The following is a 16,890-nucleotide window of genomic DNA, read 5'->3' as shown; positions in this document are numbered from 1 at the left end:
GTTTTTGAGGACATCCCAATGAAGATTAATTTTTACCAAGTCACTTCATCTTCAAAGTAGAAGTCAGTAATACACATGGCCAAAAACATGACCCACATAGAGCATACCCAATTCACGATTTCAAACTTGTCTGGATCAGTGTTAGTCCTACACTAAAGAAAGCTTTTGAAAACACAGGAGTTGAGGACCAGGTTCAGGTGAGTGGCACCTGTACCCTCCCCAGCTCCTGGGGTCCTGGGAACCCTCACAATCTCAGAGCCTCAGCCCCGGGGGGAAGATTGCACAGACATCAGAACAGGCCCCAGAAGCTTCAGTCCAGTGCAAATTAACTCCTCCTTCAGGTTCCACATTGACAATAAGTCAGAAGTCCTTGGGTCACGGTACCTGTGCTGGTGAGGACACAGGACCAGTTCTCTCTCTTTTTTTTTGGGGGGGGGGGGTGGTTAAACTTTTTTTTTTAATTGTGGTAAAGTGTACATAACCAAATTCATCATTTTAGCCATTTTTAGGTGTACAGTTCTGTGGAATTAAGTACATTCACAGTGTTGTACAACCATCACCACCATCCATCTCCAGAACTTTTTCATCTTCCCCACCTGATACTCGGAACCCACTCAACAATAACTCCCCATTATAACCTCTTCCTTCCAGGCCCTGGCGACCACCTTGCACTTTGTCTCTATAAATCTGACTTCTCCAGGCACCACATATAAGGACATTCATACAATATTTGTCCTTTCGTGACTGGCTTATTTCACTAAGCGTGATGCCAGTTCTCTTTTGTTCCCCGTTAGTCTCCTTGAAGAAACACCCCTGAAATGCACATCCTTTAGATGAATTAAGAATGAATACATGAGAATTATGTTTTTCCCTTTTACTCATTGCTAAAAGGATATAGAAACACTAAGGGTGGCTGGGGAAGAAGAGAGGGAAAGCCAGCAGTCATCCCCAACATCACCGTGAAATCTCTACTTGTTTCTACTCATTCTCCCACGAACTTTTGCTTTATGCAAACAAAATGTTTAAAATCACATCACATGCAGATGTAGAGAATGGACCTGAGGACACGGGGAGGGGGAAGGGTAAGCTGGGACGAAGTGAGAGAGTAGCACTGACATATATACACTACCACATGTAAAACAGATAGCTAGTGGGAAGCAGCCACATAGCACAGGGAGATCAGCTCGGTGCTTTGTGACCACCTAGAGGGGTGGGATAGGGAGGGTGGGAGGGAGACGCAAGAGGGAGGAGATATGGGGATATATGTTATATGTATAGCTGATTCACTTTGTTATACAGCAGAAACTAACACACCATTGTAAAGCAATTATACCCCAATAAAGATGTTAAAAAAAAAAAATCACATCACATTGGGTATCCTCCTTCTTTGACTTACCCATCTATCAAAAAGATATATCTGCAAGCATTTCAAAAGTTAGCTTTCAAGGTCAACACTAAGGAAAAGCAAATGTGATTTCATAAAAACGTGTATCCACCGAGCTCTCCTATGCAAGGAAATTGTTTTGGGCAAGATAGCACCACACTGTTTAATAGTTGGTGCTGCAGAAAGAAAGAAACACCTTTACAAGTGTTCATACAAAAATCATTTAAATGTTAAGCAAAAATGTATATAGACTCTGAATGGGGCCATCCATCCCACTATTATCTCTCTCAATGGAAAACAGCACAATAGCATCTAATGAAAATCCTGTTTTCTTTACAAGAAATAAAGATAATAATGCCACAAATCAACACTCTCCCCAGTCGTCTGTCTTTATTGGTTTTTCTTGTAAGCCACATGTTCTCAGAACAAAAGGGGGGAAAAGACAAAATTCAATACAATGCCACATCTTATTTTTGCTTTTTATTTCTACTTGCAGCTTGTAAGATATACACATAACAGCACGATCTGGTACCAGTAAAGGAAAATGATTTAAGCTAAAATAAAACTCAAGTCAGCAGGAGATGGCTTTGATCGGGAGACCATTATACGTTAAGTAGATGGAATGCAAGACTTCCTCTATGTTAGTACAAATAACCTCAAGTCCTGGAAAAAAAGACATTTTTAGAAAACGACACTGACCCAATTGCTAAGTCTCATGAATAAGGGTGGTGAGTGTTACTTCTGTTGCGCCACTGCTCATACATTTTCTGCTCAAATCATTGCAATACGATTAATTCAAACACGGGGGTTTTTTCCCCTGAAATTTGGGATAATAGATGGTTGAAGACATGGAGATACTGACCACAGTAATGGTATGCATACAAATCTACTGTTCACACTAAATGTACTGTCCCATTTAGGGAAAGCATCAATGCCAAGAAAAGAGTACCCTGACAAGGGGGACCCAAAAGCACCAACCATTGCAAATTCAAAGTCTAAATTCCCAGAACTAGAAGGAACCCCCACGGACCCCCAGCCCTAATTCTCCTAGTGCTCCACACTGGCTCCTTCCCTGGGTGGAGGGTTTTGGGGGCTATTCCATCAATATCTGCAGCTTCTTTTAACCCTCTTCTCAGTTAAGTCCTACTGCATCTTTCTGGGAGTTGCCCCAAGCATAAAAAATCAGCAGGACAGGATAGGGGGCCTCCTCCCATCCCTGGCAACTGAACCAATGCTCTTTTACTCTGGATTATTCTATGTATACAAATATTCTTTCAAAAAGACTCATCCAGGGCTCTCCCTCAAATGAAAATTTTCAGTGAGCTCGCCCGACCTAGTCCGCTTCCTGGCCTCTGTGCCAAACTACAACCATAAAGATGATCAGAGAATAAAACTCTTCACAAAGACAGACCTAGTCCATCAGCTCTGACCTCAGGTAGGACCAAAACTAAACACACCTCAACAGAAAAAAAAATCTAAAAGCCAATATTTTTTAAGTTGGGTTCAAGACTCCAAAATGTCAGCAAAAACCCAGGACAGGCTTAACCAAGTCTGGCCCCAAGTTTATTTTTCTCATACCTAATGCTCAGCCTTAGCAACTCCAGCTGGTCACTCCTCTCTCCCTCCTTCCACTTAGAGTCAGCTGGCCTCCAAGACAATGTCTAGATACCCGAAAGAAGATGGAATGAAGTCATAATTTGAACAATTCAAGTCAAAAAAACCACTCTCCATTAGCCAGCCAGATCTCTCAGGCTTGAAATGCCATTTATCTTTGGACCCAAGCCAGTGGGACTGATCAACTTATCAGGCATGAGGAAAACCAATAAAAGAAATCCTGTCCCCACTGATGATCCTGCAGTCCTCTGCAATGATGAGAAAACACTGAAGGGTGAACAGAAGAGGGAGCAGAGAAGTCTGCCTCAGGTGAAACGTTCTTTCAGGGGCATGCAAAGCAGAACTTTTAGAGCTGGCTGTCCCAGGTGTGCGCCAAGAAACACCAGTTCAGAAGAGACTGTGCAAGATGCACCCACAGGCAAATGCTGGGTTAAAGGAAGTTAACAAACTTCTTTTCAGCAGGACTTCTTAAATATGCTGATGGAGAGTAGGTATATACAATTTTCTGAACTTAATGGCAGAAACCTTTATTCACAATATATTTCCAATCACTCAGGTCTCCAATCACTTTGAGAAACACTGCTTTAGAGGCCCTGGAAGCAAGCCTAGAGCTGAAGCCTGGATGACAGATGACCAGGCACAATAATAATGTGATATCAATCCAGTTTTCAGGACTATAGGATCATTAGGGCTCCTTAAGGGGCTTTTTTTGTTTGTGGGGGGGGAGGGGGGTGCGTATTCCTTGAGTATCTTTTTTTTTATTAAAGTATAGTTGATTCACAATGCTGTGCTAGTTTCAGGTATACAGCAAAGTGATTCAGTTATATATGTGTGTGTGTGTGTGTGTGTGTGTGTGTGTGTATATATATATATATATATATTCTTTTGCAGATTCTTCTCCATTATAGGTTATTACAAGATACTGAATATAGTTCCCTCTGCTATACAGTAGGTTCCTGTTGTTTATCTGTTTTATATATAGTAGTGTGTATCTGTTAATCCAAAACTCCTAATTTATCCTCCCTGCCACCAAGAGATGTTTTAAAGTGAGGCCCTCTGTACCGTTCTCCTGGCCTAAAATTGCTCCTCTCCATGATCCTGACATGGCCATCACTTACTGCCACTAGTGACACAGCTTAATAGTCACGTACTAGGACCGCTTGATCTAAAGGAGTCCACTAGGCACTTTGCATCACATCACCTGTCTCTATTTCTTCATAGACCCTCCCACAGAGACAGCAGAGAGTGTTTTAATCATTGCCATGCCCCTCGAGCCCACTGGCACATAGTAAGTGCTTAATAAACATTTGCAGAATGAATAAGGAAATGCATTCTGGCTATCCCTCCTTCTGGCTTGGAGAAATGATTAAACATCTGGTTATACTTAATTTCAGTTCAATATGATTTATTATTTCAAATAAAGGGGCCATGCTTATTCTGTGGCTAATAATTAAATGACATCTGCATTTCCTGTGAACACATATTTTCATCCTGAGCCACTATAAGAAAACGTATAAGAAATGTACTTTTGATTCATTCCAGAAACAATAATAGGTTTAAAGGTAGCCCCTCCCTTAGACTTCTCTAGAATCTGGACACAAAAACCACAAAGTTAATCGGCTCTTATGTTCACTCATACCGACCCCATTAACATCATACTATAAGCCTATACCATCATATCTGGGGATAAACTCTCAGGAAAACTAGCTGCTGAAAATGTCCTGGGGCATATTTATCAAAGCCTCCAACGATAACATTCTTGTTCATTCACATACTCATTCTTTGACACATGTTAATCAAGCACCCAGGACTTCCAAAACACTGGGAACACAAAGATGAAGAAGCCACAGTGCTTTCCCTCAAGGGTTTACAGACTAGAAAAGGAGCCAGGGAAGTAAATGGTTACAATTCTGTGTGCTAACAAAGGTGGGATGTAAGTGGGTGTGAGGAGCTCACCATGGGAGCGAGAAGAACCAGTCACCCTGTCCTAGGTGACCACGTTCCAAGTGCAGTCCCCAGACAAGCACAGTCAGCATCTCCTGGGAAATCATTAAAGTGCAAGCTTTCATCAGCCTACAAACACCACAGGCCTATGGGATCAGAAGCCCTGGGGTGGAGCCACGGTGTGTGTTTTAACAAGCCCTCAGGTCATCCTGCCGTACACTGAGGTGGGTGATGATTAAGCTACTTCCTGAAAGGAGGAACGAGAAAGTCAAGCAGGTAAAGAGCCCACAGGCGGTAGGGATGGTTGCAGGCGATGGGAATAGGATAAAAGGCCAGAGAAAACTGTCACGTTGTAAATAACGGTGAGGCCTGACCTCAGAGCACGAGATGCAGAGCAAGCAGGCCACGAGGGGGTCAGGTGCGGTGCCAAGGAGCTGGGCTTCCTCCTGAGGGCAGCGAGGAGCCCCTGCGGGTGGGGTGGGCGTGCCCAGGCCTGCAGATTTCAAGAGATGACCTCGGAGACCGTGTTGCGAACAAGGAGAGGCCCTGGAGAAGGAGCTGCATGCAGCCTCCTAGGTGAGAGGCAGTAGCGGTGGGAAGGAAGTGGAGGCACACTTCGGAGCTGGGAGTCAGGGGCGCCTGACGCAGCTGCAGAGACAGAGGGGCCAGGTGTGCGGTGGGATAGGTGGAGCATCCCTTCTCCTGGGAAGCTTGCCTGACACACACCCCACACCCATGCAGAGCAGACGCTGATCTGGGAAGCACACATCGCATTTTACCGTAGCTAGTTCTTTAGCTCTCAGAGGCAGTGGCCATCCCGGTCAGTTTCTATGTGCATCGTTTGGAACCGCGCCCAGCTCTTGGAAAGCCAAACTGGTCGAATGGAGCTGGACAAGCCGAGAGGCCACTGAGAGGCCACTGCTGTCATTCAGGGGAGAGAGGGCAGTGTCATGGGGAAGGAAATCAGAAACCTATATCAACTGAATTTAATTTTTCTCTAGTCGGTTGAGACCATTCAAAACACTGAATGAAAACCTTTACGAGTCAATCACGTTATAAAAATTCAACAGTAAATTTGATCTGTTGTGTGGAGTCCACAAGCTCACCTTCCTGCTGAAAGCCAGAAAGGACCATGGTTTGAGCTCATTTGCAAGTGAAAATATGACAACAGCTCTAGGCCACAGAGAGACTGCCACCTAATCGAGATAATAAGCCTGCTTTCTTTTGTTTTCAGAACAACTCTGCAAAGCCCAGAGGTAGAGGACAGAGACATTTCAAATCCCTCTGAGACAGACTGAGTCTTTACTTTGATTTTTAGAAATGATTTCCAGCAGGCAGATAATGCTGTGACCCAATTACAGGGTATTTTGGAAATAGCAGGCACCTAACTTGGGGGTGGAGCTGGTGGGTGTAGAGGGAAGAGTTACTAAGCAGGCGGTACCACCTGCCTCTCAATCCTGCATGGAATTTTATAAAGAAGGGAGCTCTGACAATCAGGAAGTAATGCAACATCTCCCTTGACCTGCTTCCCGTTTTCTCACCATTCCCAAAATAGACAGAGCTAAGGAACATCATAAATATATTTCTCAGCCCTCTAGGGGGAAGGTTCATTAAAGGCATAAATTTGGGTCCCTGGGGAAAAAAAATGGATGAAAGGCAAAGGAAAGTCCTAGAATCAAGAGGTGGTAACAGTGGAAAATAAAACCCATGGACAAAAAGGAACCAGAGAAACAAAAACAATGGTCAATTCTTACCCCAAAGCATACTGAGAGGCGGTGCCATAAGCTCAGCTGTCCTGGATTCTCCAAACTCAAGCTCTTCAGAGACAAAGTTAAAGTTTTTGCTTAAAACTAAATATAATAATAGCTGTTAAGGTCTTACTTTATGCCAAGTATTGTTTTTTTGTTTGTTTGTTTTGGGTTTTTTTGTTGTTTTTTTTGGCCACGGCGCACGGCTTACCCCGACCAGGGATTGAATCCGGGCCACAGCAGTGAAAGCACCGAAATCCTAACCACTAGACCACCAGGGAACTCCCCCAAGTACTGTCGTAAGCCCTTATCATACCTTACCTCACGAAATCCTCGTAACTACCACATTATGAGGAAACTGAGGCACTGTGTAATTCTGTTGTCCAAGTGTAACTGTGGTGTCCGACATCACATGGCTATGAAATTGCAGAGCAGTACTGGAATCCTAAAAGTCTGGCTGGTAACCACCAAATTCCAACTGCCTCCCCATAGGGCTGTCCTGTGCACACACTGCAAGATATTTAGCACCATCCTGGGCCTCCACCCACTTGATGCCAGCAGTACTTCTTCCACAATCATGACAATCAAAAATGTTTCCAGGGAGTACTGCCAAATGTTCCCCGGAGAGCAAAACTGCCCCCCCTGAGAACCACAGCTACAGAGATTTGAAAGGCCAAATCTCTAGGTCCTTTATAGAAGCAGTGGCAAACCCTAGGTGTTGGATAGAAGAAGCAGGCTACAACACTTCCACTAAGCCAAAGAAAAATGGAAAAGGAGACAGCTGAAGGGTTTTCTGTAGCGGGTTCTGCCATAGTCCTTTGCCACGGCTCCTATAAGGCCTGTAAGGCCTCCCTACTCTCCCCTCCCTCAGAGCCTCACACACATGCCTCTACTGAAGCACCTTATATTGACACTCTGGTACATTCCTTTCTGTCTTCCTGAACTTCCCACTGTACCTGGCACCAAGTATGTGTTCAATAAACATTTGCTGAACAAAGGCATGGACAAACGAAGCCGAAGATTCTGAGTGTACCCAAATGAATGCATGTCTGTCTGCACTAGTGATCTGGAAAAGGTATAAAAAAATAAAGCTTGGTTATCGGGGAGGATAAGAGGCTCTGCTCAGAATGCAAGGTTGAATCAGTGTTTCCCGAAGTATCTACACCCCTCTGAGATCACTGTGAGTCCAGACCATGCCTCAGTTCTACCCAAAAATTCAGTTGTATTTGTTCACTCAAGAATGAATCAACTCAAGAAACCTAACTCGTAAGGAAATTCTATTTATTCATAACTTCCACTGATACAGAGTACTGCCCAGCAAATCAAGACACTCAATGTGGCAGGTCTGCCGGCTGACTCTACTGCCCAGGACAAAGGTCTACTTGGGAAACCAAATGAAGATCAGAAGGTAAGAACAAAGCCATCAAGCAGGAGCTTGATGCTCCCGGAAAGGGGTACCCACCATCCTCTCTCTAGCAGCCAGAAGTCTCAAGTGAGCCTCAGGGCTGCTGAAGAGGCCCTGAAATCCTCACGTCAACTTTCTGAAGTCATCAAAGGCCTCTGTCACCCCAACACTGCCTAATGATTGGCATGTGACAACTAATCAGATTCTGGTGTATTTCATTTACAATAGAAATATCCTAGACTGGAATCTGCCCAGAGAGATTCACCACAGCAACCCTTAGTTTCAGACATATTTAGAAATTATATTTGGATTTTCCAACTATTCAATTTGTGTTCAGACGAAAGAAATGCACGTGGGGGCCATAATCTGGAGGCAACAGCTCCACCACTAAGCATGCAGATTTAGGTTAACGGGATTTTGAAAATGGACAAAAAGAGAAATTTTCACCTTCTCCCAAAGGTTGAATCTAGGAAAGTTTCATGTTGTGGTAGAAATAACAATACAGGCTCTGTTTAGGGACTGGGTGAGTCCTTTAATGTTTCTGAACCAGAGTTTCCTCACCTATAAAAAGGGGGAAAAAAAGAGGGTACCCCAAAAGACAAAGTGAAATGTTTCCTGTATAGCACCAGGCAGAGGTGGCCCTTAATTAATAAATGTTATTTCTTCACCTTGTCAGTTCCTCAGCAACCCATAGACTCCTCTGTGTTGATTACAGTTCCAAGGCAAGCATCACTGTTCACTGTGCAGCCTTTAGTGAAAAGGACCTCAGTTTCCTTATCTCTAAAATAGGAAAAGCACTACAGTATTTTGTAAGAATTAAATAGGGTAACAGCTGTAAAGCTCTTTGCACAAAGAGATCCACTATTAATAATATATTATTATTACGACCAGTGAGATCCAGATATTACTAAGCACAGATTTTTAAAGTATTATCTGAAAATACATTACCTATTTTCTTAAGCTACTATTTAAAACTCAAAAATAATTTGGGTTTTTTTTTTTTTTCCTCTCCTCCCACCCACTAACAGCAACTCAAACTAAAGGTGAATAATACCAATTCCATGAGCAAATTATTCTTAAACTTCCTCTAGTGACTTATCAAGGCTCACCCTGGAGGGCATGGCACTGCAGAGATCCAAACCAAGCCGGCTATAACACAACTCCCGGTTCTATGGCTGTAACTCCATCAGCATTTCCTAGAATCACCAATCCTGAATTGCTAAAGCATGCTGTTTGGGCAAAAAGAGGCCTGCATGCAAAGAAACAAAAACCAAGATCTGTCATTTTGTAGCCCAGCCTGCTAAAATTCACATTTCAGTCCCTTGTCCTTCCTGCTCTCTCAGAACCTTGTCTTTCATCTTGGCGTTTTCCTTGTCATTCTTGGGCTATAATTCAAAAATACTCGCTGGTTCCCAGAGCACTTTCAAAATTAGCTTCTTCTCAGCTCCTAGGACCTTGGGTCCGTACCAGTGACTCCACATTCCTGGAAGGCCTGGAGGCGCCATCAGCCCACCCAGAAGCTCCAGTTTGGCCTGGCCTCCACTATTCAACTTGATCCTGAGGGCAGAGCTCCCTACATCTCAGGCCCAGATTCCCAGACTTATCAATTTCATGGACCATTAAGCTGCCAAATAAAAATATTCCCATCAATTTGTAAAAGAAATCTTACCCCCATATCCAAATGATATAATCTCAGAGAAAAGGACACATCTAATTTGAACACATTATGAAATATTCACTACACCGTCATCATCATCACTTGGATAAGGAGAGTGGAAACCTCACCAACAGACAACAGCCCTAGCACTGTGACGTGCACATAGTAGACACTCAGTTACTTTTATATTGTGTAGAAACTAAGCTCTGATTCATAGGGCAGCGATTTGGGAAACGCTGCATTCCATACCACCGGTAATGCCAAGTCTTCCTTCTTCAACAACAGCGTTTCCCTTCACTCTCTGGAGCTCTGCAAGTTCTCCCCAACCTTGTCCTCCAAAGCACACACTTCTCCTAGCTCAGTTCCAAAAGTGCATTCGTTTTAGTCAACTTGTAAGGTAAAAATCAAAACAAACCATTCTGCCTCCTACTCCAAGCATTCCTGAAGCATACTTTCCAGGAGAGTTACACTGCAAAAACCTGTTATCGCCTAGCAGACAAAATTTTGCAAGATTTTCACAAGAGGCAAAGGATAGAATGGTTCGCTTTATTTACAATGACCAAATCATTCACAAACAATAAAGAAAAACCTTAATCCATAATCCCATACCGTTCATTTTTCCCATGTTCTCTTTCCATAGCTGTCCATACGAATCTGCACATTTTATACACCAATAAATGATACATTGTGGCTTTTTTCCTGCTTGTTAAAGTAATGCCTGCCCCAGCATTTGTTCAATGCTTGGAAGACTAGGTAGGATTCAAATATTATGGAAATACGGTTATGTACAGAGGGAATGTCTCCTGTAACTCTACACCCAATGGCCTCTGATACCTTTAAACCGATCAAGGCTTCTTACTTCTTGCCGAGTTGCGATGACTTGACTTTCTAGCCTCCATGTCCCTCCTCTCTTCCAGCTCTCACCTGGTGTTCGCAGTTACTGCCCCGCTCCTACCACGGGCTCAGCAACACTGGAGCCTAGTTATGACCAGAAGCTCTAGACTTACTGTCTATTTATTATCACTTATTTAAACGCTGACAACTCTGGCTTCTCTTCACCTGCCTCACTTGAACGTTAATGAGGCTGAGTTTTGTGACCATCTTAAAAGCAAAGTACACTACAAACACCAGGTTTCCTTTGCTCTCTGCCCCATCATCATAGCTTGCCAAAAGAAAAGTTCACCTAGCTGCATTCCGACAGCCATCACTCCTGCTACTACGGCAGCAGACCAATACAGCACCTGCTCAAGACAGCGATGGTGCTAACATGAACTGATAATGATAATTTTATTCCAGAGACCAAGGGCTGCAATTCTGATCAACAGCTGAATTGACAGGACAGGGACATGGGAAAAGTTTGTCCAAATTTCACATGGGTGGGCCCCGGCAACCAAGGTACAGGGCAGCCTCCTCTACAGCCCCAGAGGAGACTTATTCCTTGGATTACCTGCATGCCCAAGAGCAGAGTGTCTCCTCAGAAGATGTTATATAACAGTTTCAAATATCTATGGTGCTCTACCCAAATCTAATCATTACCTTATCTCCTACCTAAACCTGGCAGCGCTGCAAAGAGTTAATGTTATGACAACCATCCTTTGACAAATAAAAACCAGAACGGATGTAGGAATTGGCCAAAAAAAGGAAGGGCATTCCACAAAGCAGGACAGGCCAGACTTAGCGAAACAAAATCGGCTTCATCTAAGGTTTTATCTATAGTCCCCCTTTCCAAATGGATGCATCACAGGCCCCTGGGCTGGGACATGAAGGCTCAACAGACACCCAGAGGGTGCTTTCTACTGTTACACTCTCATTTTACAGATGGGAAAACTGAGATCCAAAGAAGTGAACTGACTTTCCCAAGGTCACACAGTAAATTTAAGTAGTGGATGACCCTGGCCCAGAAGGCAAGTCTTGGGAGTCCCTGGTTGCTGGTCTTTTCGTCAAATCCCACCAGACCCTTTATTATGGAGAATCCGTCACTCTGCCTTTGACAAACTAACCATTTCAACTGAAAGAAGCGCCATCAACACATATCAACATGCAGAATATGCACTAATAACAAATAAAATTAAAATGGGTAATCTGGGCTTATCTTCCTTACATTTATTTGTTGGTAGTACAACATTGTTGAAAATAAATGAACATAAAACAGTTTTTAAACCTGGATGGAGGCTTCTTAAAAACATTCAAATCATTTTGAAGACATGCTGTTCCAATCAAGTCTAATTCTAAATAACAAATATGTTTTACAAGAGAATGCTTATTGAATAATAATGAAAACAGTTGAAGATAGTCTCATATAAAATAAACCTTTGAAGTTCTATTGCTGTACAAGCAAAGGACTGTCCACATCCTCAGAGGGACTTTCTTGGGAAGCTGACATTTATGTCAAAGATGCTGACACGTAAGATATGTACGAAGCTCAATATCAGACTTGACACATAGTAAATAATGAACAAATGCTATTTTCCTTAACTTGGGATAGGAAAATAAGCATCACCCACATAAGTAGTAATATCTTCTTACAATACTTTACTAAAAGTCTATCCTGTGCCCCTGGAAAATTTAAGGGGTTATATCATCAGGGTACTGAATATTTTAAAAGCATAACTGAAGAAGGTATAGAGAGACAACATTCCATTTCTCTCAAAAGACAAATTTAGATATCCTGAAATGAGGGTAATTAACATAACACTGTTCTAGTACAATGGCAAGCCTTTCAGTATTAATTCCTGCTGTAACAGAAAAGAGAGGAAAAAAAAAGAAAGAATCTGATGTTTGTTGTTGTTTCTCTGGTGGCAGAAAAAAAAAAGGTCATCAAAAAGTTGAAACATGACATAAAAAGAGTTAAGTTCTAAAATATTTTATCTTTATACACGTGGATTCTTGCACTATTTAGTAGACTTTTCCTAAATGATTCTGTAGTCAGTATTCTTATTACTCCAGTTAACTGTAAAAAGCCAGTCTTTCACACTTTAGCTTGAGTTTTTCCACTACCACTTTATAAAAGTTTCAGAAAAGGGGACCATGCTGGCTCCCTGCAGATGAATTACTTAGTTAAAAGTATCCTTTTGAAGACAGAATGAAAAAAGTAAACACCTTCCCTAGAAAAGGATCTCAACTTTAGAGTTCTTTCTCAAAGGCCCTGAGCAAATATCTAGACCAAGCCCAGCCTAGGAAGACCCTGAGTGATTTTTCGAGGTTATATAGTAAGCCGATGACCAAAGGACAGCTATAGAAACCTTGCATCTGTTTTCCCCAGGTGTTCTGACTACCGGACCATTGTACTCTACTGCCACCTGTGTTCTCTCAGCATTTCCCCCAGCGTGGACGTTCCTCATTCTCCTGACAAATGTCATCCTTTCAAAACAGTTCCATTTCTAGGACTGTGCAAGTTACGATAAACAACTGTTGAACAAGTAACTGCTTTCAAGTTACAAACTGAAAACACAACAAAGCGGCTTCATAAAGAAATCCCCCTTCCTGAAAGGCCATCTACCCGAATTCAGATATTCTTAATTATCATGGCCATTTAAGGACAAGATTTGAAGTATAAATCCATGACAAGAAAAATAAACCAAAGACTTAAGAGAACCAAATCCAGAATAACGGATCAGGATGCCACTGCTTGCTTTTTAAATCAGTGAAATATTAAAACAAATGACAAACCAATGCCAACCTCACAAAGTTTCTTCATTTCTTGGAATTCAAACACCACTGCTGGCAACATTTTATGATAATCCTTTAGGTATTTTACCTAAGTCATCAGGCGCAATGTAAAGCCAGTGACTGAGGGACTTCTAAAAAACCTGCGCCCAATCTTGTCTGAGCTTCCGACACTGACCTTATTCTCCTCTCAGTGTTGGTCCTCCCCAACCACTCCATCCATCCAAAACCGTCTGGGACAGTCATGGCTCTAAACAGCGCTGAACTTGACTACAAAACGGCCACAACTCTAAATCTGGTTTCTTTAATGTATGATTTTTTAAATCCAGGTCCCACGGTCCTTCGGCCCTTGGCCCCTGACCCCTCAGTTCTAGACCTCTCCGCCGACATCAAGACCACCTTTCATTGTTTCTATGGGACTCCGCACCCCTCCCTCCGTCCAGCAATCTTTTTCATCGCACAAATGTCATTTCTAGCGTTCAACCCTCCATTCCGCCCGGCGGGCAGCAGAGGGGATTTCAGGACCAGCTTCCCTGATTCGGTCCCCTTCGCACAGCCATTTTCTAGTTAAAACGCTCCCTGCCTCCGAGGGGGAAATGAACTTTTCCCCCTTTGAATCCCCTATAAGCCAGCTCGGTCTTCAACTCCCCGGCAGGAGCGCGCTGCCGCACGGGGAGAGCCCAGCCGCACACAGAGGAGGCCGGTGCCAGGGCAAGGGGGTGTGCGCTCTTCCCCGCCGGCGCCCACCCTCACTTTTCCCCTCCGCAGCCCCCGCCTGGCGCACCCCCTCCAACCCTGTCTCCCCCGCCCCAGGCCCTGCAAAGCCCCGGCTGCCGATGGAAAGAGGGCGCCGAGAAGCCAGAGGGATGGAGTCAAGGAGTGAGCCCGCGGGCGCCGTGCCACCCAGCCCTGCGGCGCGGGCGCAGGGCGCACGGGACTCCGCAGCAGACGCCCGCTGCAGATGCGGTGGCAGCTGCTGCAGCTGTGGCTGCGGCTGGGCGAGCGGCAGTGGCCGCGTAGCCCTCGGGGCCGGGAGGAGAGGAGCAGCCGCCCCGGCTACGCGCAGCCACTCGCCGCAAGCTGCTGCCGCTGCCCAGGTCTCTCACCAGTACTCCCGGGCCGCCCCCGGGGTCGAGAGCAAAAGCAAGGAAGAAAGCGAGGCTCACCGGCGGTGCGCGCGGCGCTCGCCTCGGCTCCGGCGCCCGGCAGCTCTGCTCCAGTCTCGCCCTGCCGGGAGCGCCAGAATCAGCTGCGGGTACAGCGCACGAGCTTCCTACTTGAGACCAGGACTGGCTTTGGCCACTGAGCATGCCCAGTTCCGTTCCATGAGTCCCGCGCAGAGAGCGGCGCCGGCGAGATTCCACTTCTCCGGGCTTTGGCGGCGGCTGCGCGGAGAGGCTGGAGGGGCCCGACCGGGCGGGGGCGGATCCCGAGAAAGGCGGGGCCGGGGGCGGGGGCCTGGAAGGAGGGGGCGGGCCGCGCTCCTAGAGCGACCCCTGCAGGCAGAGGCTTTGGGGCCTCTCGAACTCGCGCTCCCCTTATCATCTGAGAAGATAGCAGGGAGGCAATGCGGGCCAGAGTGTCGAGACCCAAAGCGATGCATCCCGGTATGATAACCCCTCCATGAGGCTCGGCGTCTGTCTGCACCAAAAGGTAACCTTATCCCTGGCTAGTCTTTTCTCCCACATGTCTGCATTCCCTTATAACAGGAAAATGTCCTCAGATGAGAGCTGCCCACGCCCATCCAGCTGCAACTTGTAGGCGAGATCTTCTCCTTCCTTTTGTCTCCTTATCTAGAACCCCAGGCATATGACACACACACACACACACACACACACACACACACACACACCATTTCTTGATGTGAAAATCACAGCAAGATCGCCTCAAGGAAGAAACACACCTGCAGGAGGGGGGAAACATAATTTCCTTTTCACCTCTAGGAATATTAACTAAATTTTAACAAATTTAAACAGACAAGCAAGGTCCTGATAAGAATGGACACTCAAAAGGTAGTAATCAGTGCTCTGCCCCAGACACTGTGAATAACGTCCCCAAAGCATCATTGGGGTTGCTCTTCACCGATGCGGTGGTCAAAGTTGAGCCTGCGTCAGAATCGCCTGGAGGGTTTTTGGAAACAGATTGCTAGACAGAGTCTCTGAATGGGTAGGTCTGTGATGCGGCCCAAGCATCTGCACATCTAACAACTTTCCGGGTGATGCTGGTGCTGCTGGTCTGAGGACCACACTTGGAGAACCACTGCTCTACACACAGCCTTACCTACTATCTCCTTCAGGATTGTGCTAAAAGTAATTTAATAGTAACTACAAATTTATGGCTCCTCCTCACTCATCCTCTTGCCAAACCTCCAGAATGCACTCCTTCCTCAAACAGCAAACTCACACCCCACCGGTCCTTATTCTTCATGAGAGGACTCGATGCAGTTAGGGCCGGCATGACGTTTTTCCTTCGACATCATGAATTTATTGAGGACGCACAAGATCTTATGGTTAGCCTGCGGATAGCAGTGAATAAAAAAAAGCCGAGACCCCTGCTTTCATAGAGCTTAATCCAGCGAGGTGGTCAGAAATCCATTAAATAATCACTCAAAAATGTCATTTCAAACATGAAGAGTGTTAGGAGGGAAATCTACTAGGTGTGTATAGGTGTATAATGGAACCCTGACGCACACTCGAGTGGGGTTGGAAGGAATGAGTGGTAGGGGAAAGCTGCCTTGTGGAAGAGGGGTTTCTGGCATTTGCACCCCCAAACCTCTGCCACGAACAATTTCCCTCAGACCAATCTGGAGGCCAACAATCACGTCACTTCTTCCGCAACGCAAAAACAATATTGCCACTGAGAAATCCCTATAAATCAATGAAAGTGCCCATCCTTGGGGCTGAGTCTCTGCACCCCAAGATCCGCCTATGGAGTTCGTGCACCACGGATAGTTGGGGGCCGCAGTTTAACCTACTTTGGGAAAATGCAGACTCTTAACTGTAACGCCTTTTAGTTCTAGCCTATGTCCTTCAGGCCTAGAGAGGCGAGGAAATTAGCCCAAGACCAGCCCTCCCGTCAGCAGCAGAGACGGGACCCGCCACCAGCCTTCCAGGCAGCTCCTCTTTCCGCAGGTACTCTATTCCCTCGGACTCCACAGCTCCCCAGAAGTCCGGCCCCGCCATCCCCACTCTCGGGGGTCCGGGGCGGTAAACGACGCCCGCCCCTCCAGGCTTGATCTCCTCGGGACCGGGAGGAAAACCCGCAGTGGAGTCCTCGGCGGCGGGGCGGGGCGGGGCGGGGCGACGCGCGCAGGCGCAGTGGCCGCCAGGTTGGGCAGAGGAGGCGCCGAGCTCCACACCTGATGCAATCAGCCTTCCGGAAACGGGCCCGGCGGCCGCGCTCACGCAGGAAACGCTCCTGCGCCCTCTCCCGGCCGCTGCGCCACCCGCCTGCCTAACGAGCCTCCTCGCCG

The 16,890-nt window shown here is 45.6% G+C and overlaps 1 protein-coding gene across 17 annotated transcripts in view; it reads right to left on the bottom strand.

Annotated features, from left to right (window-relative positions):
• Window positions 1-14,776, bottom strand: part of APBB2 (amyloid beta precursor protein binding family B member 2) — a 365,031-nt gene extending 350,255 nt beyond the window's left edge. For 9 of the 17 annotated variants that reach the window (XM_068543046.1, XM_068543050.1, XM_068543047.1 and 6 more), the window contains exon 1: window positions 14,585-14,774. The gene's annotated coding sequence lies outside the window, so the exon portion shown is untranslated. The other 8 variants (XM_068543063.1, XM_068543057.1, XM_068543056.1 and 5 more) reach the window with 4 other exon arrangements.
• Between the last annotated feature and the right edge of the window lie 2,114 nt (window positions 14,777-16,890).

The sequence above is a fragment of the Eschrichtius robustus genome, chromosome 4 (assembly GCF_028021215.1).
Source record: "Eschrichtius robustus isolate mEscRob2 chromosome 4, mEscRob2.pri, whole genome shotgun sequence".
NCBI lineage: Eukaryota > Metazoa > Chordata > Mammalia > Artiodactyla > Eschrichtiidae > Eschrichtius > Eschrichtius robustus.
This window is presented reverse-complemented; position numbering and strand designations above follow the sequence as displayed.